Source organism: Limanda limanda, chromosome 12 (genome assembly GCF_963576545.1).
Source record: "Limanda limanda chromosome 12, fLimLim1.1, whole genome shotgun sequence".
Taxonomy (NCBI): Eukaryota; Metazoa; Chordata; class Actinopteri; order Pleuronectiformes; family Pleuronectidae; genus Limanda; species Limanda limanda.
This window is the reverse complement of record NC_083647.1, coordinates 402,913-412,645: the sequence shown is the minus strand read 5'-3', so window position 1 is coordinate 412,645 and position 9,733 is coordinate 402,913.

Genomic DNA, 9,733 nt, shown 5'->3' with positions numbered 1-9,733 from the left:
TAAACTTCTGTACGGAGAACACCGTCCCCACCAGGACTGTACGGTGTTTCTCCAACAGCAAACCATGGATCACCCCTGAAATAAAGGCCCTACTCAAGGAAAAGAAGAGGTCTTTAGGTCAGGTAACAGGGACGAGCTAAAGACTGTGCAGAGGGAGCTGAGGAGGAAGATAAGGGACGGGAAGAAAGTCTACAGGACGAAGATGGAGGAGAAGCTGCAGCAGAATAACATCAGTGGGGTCTGGAAGGGCCTGAAGACCATGTCTGGTTTCAAGGGGCCCAACCAACAGTCTATGGGGGACCAGAAGTGGGTGAATGACCTGAACTTGTTTTTCAACAGATTCGATAAGCCACCCACCCCTCCCCTCATCCAGTCCTCTGCTGCTGCAACCCCCTGTGGACTGCCCCCCCTCTCCCCCGCCCCCTCCCCCACAACCCACGGCACTCACCCCCCCATCCCCCAAAGAGCTTGAGGCTGGGGAGAGTACCACAGCTGTGGAAAACTTTCTGCGTGATACCAGTCCCAAAGACCCCGCGACCCAAGGACTTCAGCAGCTTCAGACCTGTGGCGTTAACATCCCACCTGATGAAGACGCTAGAGAGGCTGGTCCCTGGTGAGCTCATCTTTGGACCCGCTCCAGTTCGCCTACCAGTCTGGCATCGGGGTGGTCGACGCTGTCATCTACCTGCTACACAGATGCCTTTCTCACCTGGAAAAGGCTGGAAGCACTGTTAGGATCATGTTCTTTGATTTCTCCTGTGCCTTCAACAGCATCCAGCCTCTACTTCTGAGGCACAGGGGGCCCCACAAGGAACCGTTCTAGCTCCATTCCTCTTCACCATCTACACCTCGGACTTCTCATACAACTCCACTAACTGCTACCTGCAAAAATTCTCTGATGACTCTGCAATCGTCGGCCTCATTTCCGCCGGTGATGACAGGGAGTACAAAGAACTGAACCAGGACTTCATAACATGGTGCCAGCGGAACTGCCTCCAGATCAACTCTGGAAAAACCAAGGAGCTGGTGGTGGACTTCCGCCGGGGTAAACACTCTCCTCCGACACCAGTGAACATCCAGGAAATGGACATTGACATTGTGAGATCCTATAAGTACGGGATGCACAGAAACATTGTAAGCCTCACTTGAGACCCTAGATCTGGATTCGGGCTGACTTTGGCTGACACTGCTTGGGCCAGTTTTGTTCACACTGTAAACAAAGCTTTAATTCAACATTTGCAGCATTAATGTTTTTTCTCTTTGCCCCAGAAATGTATATTGACGTCAAAGATATAGTGTTGCCAATATGAAAACAATGACATGAATATATATAGCATCAAGCATCTGCAGTGCTTTTTGTATAGGCTTACTAATAATTTAAATTAATAATAATAATTTATTATTATGGTTATTATAATTATCATCTGTAATTTGTGGGAGGGGTTTACCACACGTGTGTACTGCAATGACCCAGGGTGACACATAGCAACACTTCTACCAGCCAATCACGAGTAACTTGCCGTCACGTGTGAAGCCAGCCGCCCCTTGGGTTTTTTTGCGTGTCTACTGGTGCCTTATACGGTAAAGCGGTATAGATAGTTAGAGCGCCTAAAAATTACGAAAACGCAACTATAGCAGTTACAACTGACTAATGTTGGTCTTCAAACCACCGGCACAGGGAAATAAATAGAATTTGAATAATCAAATATCTGCGACTGTTGCATTGATTTATAATTTTCATAGAACTGAGTTTTGCTTTAAGTGTGATTAGTAGTTAACGATAAACGATTTACATACGTTTCAATTATGAGTGACATCTGGGCAAATAACGCATTCTCAGTTGTTTGCATTCTCAGTCGGTAGAGTTTACCCCACACTATCTACAGCACCATCCCGCGACATTTTGACGAAGCAATATCTGTACTATCGTTTCGAATAGTAGATGGGAATCATTGCTAATTTGCAGAATAAAAATATACACTTTGTTTGCTCTCACATTGTCTCCTCTTTAGCTATTAGCTATGTCCTGTTGTGCCTTATCCCAGCTCTCCCCTCTCTTCTCCTGGGACGGGCGTACCATTCTCTGCTGTTTTCAGCCCCTCGGCTTCCGGAAAATCGGTAGTCAGAAGATTATGAAAATAAATATAAAATGTTCTTCGTTTTTCACGGAGAGAAGCGCAACTACTACTGGCAGTTTTTAGCCCCACACCAGTTTCAAGGTTCCCCTCATCACCTTTATATCATTTTGGACATATTTTTCTTATTTTAGATATTTTTCATGATATTGAAGAGTAAGCTGGAAATGTGTTGACATATCAAAGCGAATTTCGCGGACCCCCTGCAATGCAGACGCGGACCACCAGGGGGCTGCGGACCCCCGGTTGAAAACCCCTGGTCTATTTTGTTTGTTATGTAAAGACACATGGCCCTACCAATTTTTTTACATGTGGGCCAATCGTAGTGCCGGGGCTGCACTTTAGGGGGCGCTAGTCAGTTATTTTGTCACGCCCATTCCTTAACCATATGAATGTCTGCGGGGGGGGGGGGGGGGGGGGGCTGTTGCTACACAAATGTAGTTTGAGAGAAGATGCACCTTGAACTCTGAAGTTACAGCAATTTCATGTGTCACGGCAAGTTAATGAACTTTAACGCCACACCACTAATATAGCGCTTGACGAAAAGTCACAGTAATCTAATGCCTTGAGACCCGTTTGCCACAGTTTGACATGGTTGAGGTCAGTGGATGAGGAGGAATACATCCAAATGTAAGACATACAAAAAACAAGACATTTCCTGTTGCCACCAAGGGGCGCTGTGATCTTAAGTCATCATTTCTGTGTAGATGTCATCAGGCCGGGACTCTTGTCTTACATGTCTAGTTTGGACTCGATCGGACCATGTATGTCTGAGATACACAACCTCGTGTTTTGATGGCTGTGATGGCCGCACCATCAACCACACAAGCTGGAACTCTGTAACATGGTGGTAAACCCCTCCTAATTCCTTATTTGCTTAGTTGTTTCTTTTTGCAAACACACCCACTTCATTTATTAAATAACTGGACACATTTTGATTTCATACAACATACTTTTATTTATTAAATATTCTCTTTCTGTGATAATTAATTACGTTTTCTTTGAGTTACCAGTTCCTGGGGATTGTTGCGAAAGTCATCTGGCCATTCAGCAAAAGGAGGCCCAGCTGCAACAGACAACCTTAAATGGCTTTGAGTCCTATTTGGACTGCGCCATGTATTGTGTTATCATGGGGAAGGACATCATTTCCTTATCTTGATTTGTAGTTGTTAAATCCCTGATCCCTGATTATTGTTTGATATTTATATTTATTTAATTTCCCTTAGCTAATATTGTATGCTCTTATACTGGGGTGTTATGTTGTGGCTGTAGTTTGTTTTCAATGTTAGTATGTCTAAATGGTAAATGGATTTGTATTTATATAGCGCTTTCTAGTCTGATGATGACCACTCAAAGCGCTATGCAGTACAGTTTCACATTCACCCATTCATACAGTGCATCTACTTGCAGCACTTTGTTATTCTTGACCAGCCACCATATATGTTCCCCTATCTCAGTTGAGGGGGGTCTTTTTGTGATGCTGTTAACAGGTCTCCAGCTGTTACAGGAGGCTCGTTTCCAACTGGAAAACCTAACAGCAGCTTGTCTTGTGACACTGTCATTGATCTACAAAAGAAAAAATATCAATCAAAACAATAAATAAAGCAAAATTAAAAATACTCACCCAATTTGTCAATGGAGGCCCCTGATCCAGGAGGTTTTGTCAGGCATAATTATTGGCCAAATCAAACACTAAAATATAAGCACAAACTATAATAAATTAGAAACACCAACATGTGAAATGTATTCTTACATGCAGTAGTGTACATACTAAAATCTCCACCCCTTGTTTTGTAAGTAAATATAAATAATTTCTAGAGGCAGCATTTTTACATGTTGTGGTAAACATAGATCCAATAAATAGCTTTATACACCTTTGTCGTCACCCAGGCCTGTGGAGTAGCATGGCCAATAACTACAACTTTTAGGCTATCCTTAATGAAAAGCTACACTGTAAAAGTAGACAACTAGATAGTAGATAGAAAAGTTGTTTTTTTCTATGCCGCTTTTTGACTACAGAAAAGTTGTCTTTTTTTCTCCCACTTTCTTACGGCAGAAAAGTTGTCTACTTTTTATGCCGCTTTTTTACGACAGAAAAGTTGTCTTTTTTTCTGTCCCTTTTGAACGACAGAAAAGTTTAGTTTTTTTCTTCTTTTGTGCGTTTTTATGCTGCTTTTTGACAACAGAAAAGTTGTCCTATTTTCTCCCACTTTCTAACGGCAGAAAAGTTGTCTACTTTTTATGCCGCTTTTTAATGACAGAAAATTTGTCTTTTTTTCTGCCGCTTTTAAACAACAGAAAAGTTTTCTTTTTTTCTGCCGCTTTTAAACGGCAGAAAAAGTTGTCTATTTTTTATGCCGCTTTGTAAACGACAGAGAAGTTGTTTTTTTTCTATGCCCCTTTTTAACGGCAGAAAAGTTGTCAGTTTTTATGCTGCTTTTTTACGACAGAAAAGTTGTCTTTTTTTTATGCCGCTTTTTAACGGCAGAAAAGTTGTTTTTTTTCTTGCCGCTTTTTTAAGACAGAAAAGTTGTCGTTTTTTATGCCGCTTTTTAACGGCAGCAAAGTTGTTTTTTTTATGCCGCTTTTTAACAACAGAAAAGTAGTTTTTTTATGCCGCTTTTTTAGGACAGGAAAGTTGTTGTTTTTTATGCCGCTTTTTAACGACAGAAATGTAGTTTTTTATGCCGCTTTTTAACGGCAGAAAAGTTGTCAGTTTTTATGCTGCTTTTTTACGACAGAAAAGTTGTTTTTTTTTATGCCGCTTTTTAACGACAGAAAGGTTGTCTTTTCTGCCGCTTTTTAACGACAGAAAAGCTTTTTTTTTTCTTCTTTTGTCCGTTTTTATGCTGCTTTTTTACGACAGAAAAGGTGTTTTTTTCTATGCCGCTTTTTTACAACAGAAAAGTTGTCTTTTTTTCTCCCACTTTCTAACGGCAGAAAAGTTGTCTACTTTTTCTGCCGCTTTTTAACGACAGAAATGTTGGGTTTTTCTATGCTGCTTTTTTACAACAGAAAAGTTGTCTTTTTTTCTCCCACTTTCTAACGGCAGAAAAGTTGTCTACTTTTTCTGCCGCTTTTTTACGACAGAAAAGTTGTCTTTTTTTCTGCCGCTTCTTAACGACAGAAAAGTTTAGTTTTTTTCTTCTTTTGTCCGTTTTTATGCTGCTTTTTGACGACAGAAAAGTTGTCCTTTTTTCTCCCACTTTCTAACGGCAGAAAAGTTGTCTACTTTTTATGCCGCTTTTTAACGACAGAAATGTTGTTTTTTTCTATGCTGCTTTTTTACAACAGAAAAGTTGTCTTTTTTTCTCCCACTTTCTAACGGCAGAAAAGTTGTCTACTTTTTCTGCCGCTTTTTTACGACAGAAAAGTTGTCTTTTTTTCTGCCGCTTCTTAACGACAGAAAAGTTTAGTTTTTTTCTTCTTTTGTCCGTTTTATGCTGCTTTTTGACGACAGAAAAGTTGTCCTTTTTTCTCCCACTTTCTAACGGCAGAAAAGTTGTCTACTTTTTATGCCGCTTTTTAATGACAGAAAAGTTTTGTTTTTTTCTGCTGCTTTTTAACGACAGAAAAGTTTTGTTTTTTTCTTCTTTTGTCCATTTTTATGCTGCTTTTTGACGACAGAAAAGTTGTCTTTTTTCTCCCACTTTCTAACGGCAAAAAAGTTGTCTACTTTTTATGCCTCTTTTTAACAACAGAAAAGTTTTTTTTTTTTCTTCTTTTGTCCGTTTTAATGCCGCTTCTTTACGACAGAAAAGTTTTCTTTTTTATGCAGCTTTTTAGCGACAGAAAAGTTTTCTTTTTTTATGCCGCTTTTTAACGGAAGAAAAGTTGTCTTTTCTGCCGCTTTTTAATGATAGAAAAGTTGTTTTTTTCTATGCCGCTTTTTGACTACAGAAAAGTTGTCTTTTTTTCTCCCACTTTCTTACTGCAGAAAAGTTGTCTACTTTTTATGCCGCTTTTTTACGACAGAAAAGTTGTCTTTTTTTCTGCCGCTTTTTAATGACAGAAAAGTTTTGTTTTATTCTGCTGCTTTTTAACGACAGAAAAGTTTTGTTTTTTTCTTCTTTTGTCCATTTTTATGCTGCTTTTTGACGACAGAAAAGTTGTCTTTTTTCTCCCACTTTCTAACGGCAAAAAAGTTGTCTACTTTTTATGCCTCTTTTTAACAACAGAAAAGTTTTTTTTTTTTCTTCTTTTGTCCGTTTTAATGCCGCTTCTTTACGACAGAAAAGTTTTCTTTTTTATGCAGCTTTTTAGCGACAGAAAAGTTTTCTTTTTTTATGCCGCTTTTTAACGGAAGAAAAGTTGTCTTTTCTGCCGCTTTTTAATGATAGAAAAGTTGTTTTTTTCTATGCCGCTTTTTGACTACAGAAAAGTTGTCTTTTTTTCTCCCACTTTCTTACTGCAGAAAAGTTGTCTACTTTTTATGCCGCTTTTTTACGACAGAAAAGTTGTCTTTTTTTCTGTCGCTTTTGAACGACAGAAAAGTTTAGTTTTTTTCTTCTTTTGTGCGTTTTTATGCTGCTTTTTGACAACAGAAAAGTTGTCCTATTTTCTCCCACTTTCTAACGGCAGAAAAGTTGTCTACTTTTTATGCCGCTTTTTAATGACAGAAAATTTGTCTTTTTTTCTGCCGCTTTTAAACAACAGAAAAGTTTTCTTTTTTTCTGCCGCTTTTAAACGGCAGAAAAAGTTGTCTATTTTTTATGCCGCTTTGTAAACGACAGAGAAGTTGTTTTTTTCTATGCCCCTTTTTAACGGCAGAAAAGTTGTCAGTTTTTATGCTGCTCTTTTACGACAGAAAAGTTGTCTTTTTTTTATGCCGCTTTTTAACGGCAGAAAAGTTGTTTTTTTCTTGCCGCTTTTTTAAGACAGAAAAGTTGTCGTTTTTTATGCCGCTTTTTAACAGCAGCAAAGTTGTTTTTTTTATGCCGCTTTTTAACAACAGAAAAGTAGTTTTTTTATGCCGCTTTTTTAGGACAGGAAAGTTGTTGTTTTTTATGCCGCTTTTTAACAACAGAAATGTAGTTTTTTATGCCGCTTTTTAACGGCAGAAAAGTTGTCAGTTTTTATGCTGCTTTTTTACGACAGAAAAGTTGTCTTTTTTTCTGCTGCTTTTTAACGGCAGAAAAAATTGTCTATTTTTTGTGCCGATTTAACGGCAGAAAAGTTGTTTTTTTCTTGCCGCTTTTTAATGACAGAAAAGTTGTCTTTTTTTCTGCCGCTTTTTGACGACAGAAAAGTTTTCTTTTTTTCTCCCACTTTCTAACGGCAGAAAAGTTGTCTACTTTTTATGCCGCTTTTTAATGACAGAAAATGTGTCTTTTTTTAACATAATCGTGTCCACCATCAGTGGACACGATTATGTTATGTTATTATGATGTTTCTCCAGACCATGGAAGTTGAGCTCCATCAAGACAGCTCGAACAGCTGGGTGGAGCCATTACCCTTCAGGTCACCAAGAAACATAGCTGTTCTACTGCTGATTATTATATAGAAAACCGGACGGTCGGTTTTCTGTATAACAATGACAACAAGGACGCATCTGTCAGTCAATATGTCCTGGCCAATGGAAGTGCATCCATACGGATCTGAATCCAGCGGACGTCGGATCAAGATCTGTGCCACCAGCGCTCTTAAAAAGTATGTCATGGTTCACAGGACAAGCCTTTCTTAAGAACGTGTCCTCAAACCCATTTAAGCCTGAAGAGGCCTACAACCTCATCGACCCTGCCTTCAACTCTGAGGTGCGACCTGAAGTGACAACGAGCCTCACACATGTGACCAAGCATGTGGTGCACCCTCAACGTGAAACTCAGCCCATCATCATGCCTATCCGGCACCATCTGGCAACCCTGTTGGTCTATCACCATCACGAGGAAGTGAAACATCAGGGAAGATATCTCACCGAAGGTGCTATACGAGCTGCGGGATTCTGGCTGGTAATAATAACAATAATAATACATTTTATTTATAAGGCGCGTTTCAAGGTACTCAAGGTCACCGTACAACAGTCAACAATACAGTTAAATCAAATTTTTAAAATGCACAAAGCAGAGCAGCAGCAGAACAACAATTTCAGCAGACAGGAACATTAAAATTTATACGCCTGCCTAAACAGGTGGGTTTTGATGTTAGATTTAAAAAGAGCGATTGAATTTGGGTCAATGTTCCTGATGTCAGGGGGGAGGGAGTTCCAGAGGTGAGGGGCAGAGCAGCTGAAGGCTCTAGAGCCCATGGTGGACAGATGGGCTCGGGGGACGGTCAGGCTGATGGAGGAGGCAGACCTGAGAGACCGGGTAGGGACATTGATATGGAGGAGGTCAGAGAGGTATGGAGGAGCGAGGTTATGGATGGCCTTAAATGTATGGAGGAGGATTTTATAGTCAATGCGGTGTTTAATAGGAAGCCAGTGGAGTTGATGTAGAACTGGGGTGATGTGACTGATGGATGGTTTTCTAGTGACGATACGGGCAGCAGCATTTTGTACCAGTTGAAGTTTATGGAGGAGTTTGTGTGGGAGACCAAAGAGAAGGGAATTGCAGTAATCCAGGCGGGAAGTGACAAGGGAGTGAACCAGGATTGCGGCGGTGTTGGGAGTGAGTGAGGGGCGGAGGCGGTTGATATTGCGGATGTGGAAGTAGGCGGACCGGATGGTGTTGTTGATGTGGATATGGAATGATAGGGTGCTGTCGAGGACGACACCCAGGCTCTTAACCTGAGGAGAGGGGGAAACCGAGGAGTTGTCTATGGTGCTTGGAGCCAATGAGGACTGCCTCAGTTTTTTCACTGTTCAGTTTGAGGAAATTGGAGGAAATCCAGGATTTGATTTCCTGTAAACAGGCACAGAGGGAGGAGGGTGGGAAGGTGGAAGTGGGTTTGGAGGAAACGTAGAGTTGGGTGTCGTCCGCGTAACAGTGGAAATGGATGTTGAATTTACGGAAGATCAGTCCAAGTGGGAGGAGGTAGATGATGAATAGGATAGGCACAAGGACAGAGCCCTGGGGGACACCAGAGGAGAGGGGGGATGGGTGGGATGTGAATGATTTTAACTGGATGAACTGAGTACGGCCATGGAGATATGAGCGGAACCAGTCTAGGGGTGTGTCAGTTATGCCAATTGAGGCTAGTCTGTCAAGGAGGGTGGAGTGGGATATGGTTTCAAAAGCCGCGCTCAGGTCGAGAAGGATGAGGATGGATAATAGTCCGGAGTCAGCTGCCATCAGGAGGTCATTTGTGATTTTGAGGAGGGCTGTTTCTGTGCTGTGGCGGGGGCGAAAACCGGATTGGAACTGTTCGTAGAGGTTATTGTTGGAGAGATGAGCATGGACCTGTGATGCCACTTCCTTTTCCAGGATTTTTGAGAGAAATGGCAGTTTGGAGATGGGACGAAGGTTATTGAAGTTGTTGGGGTCTGAACCAGGTTTTTTCAGCGTCGGTGTCACTGCAGCAGATTTAAGAGAAGATGGGACAGAACAAGAGGTCATGGAAGAGTGGATAATGGCAGTTATTAGGGGCAGTAGAGAGGGAAGGCAGGCTATAACCAGGGAGGATGGCAGGGGGTCAAGTTGGCAGGTGGATGATTTGGATTT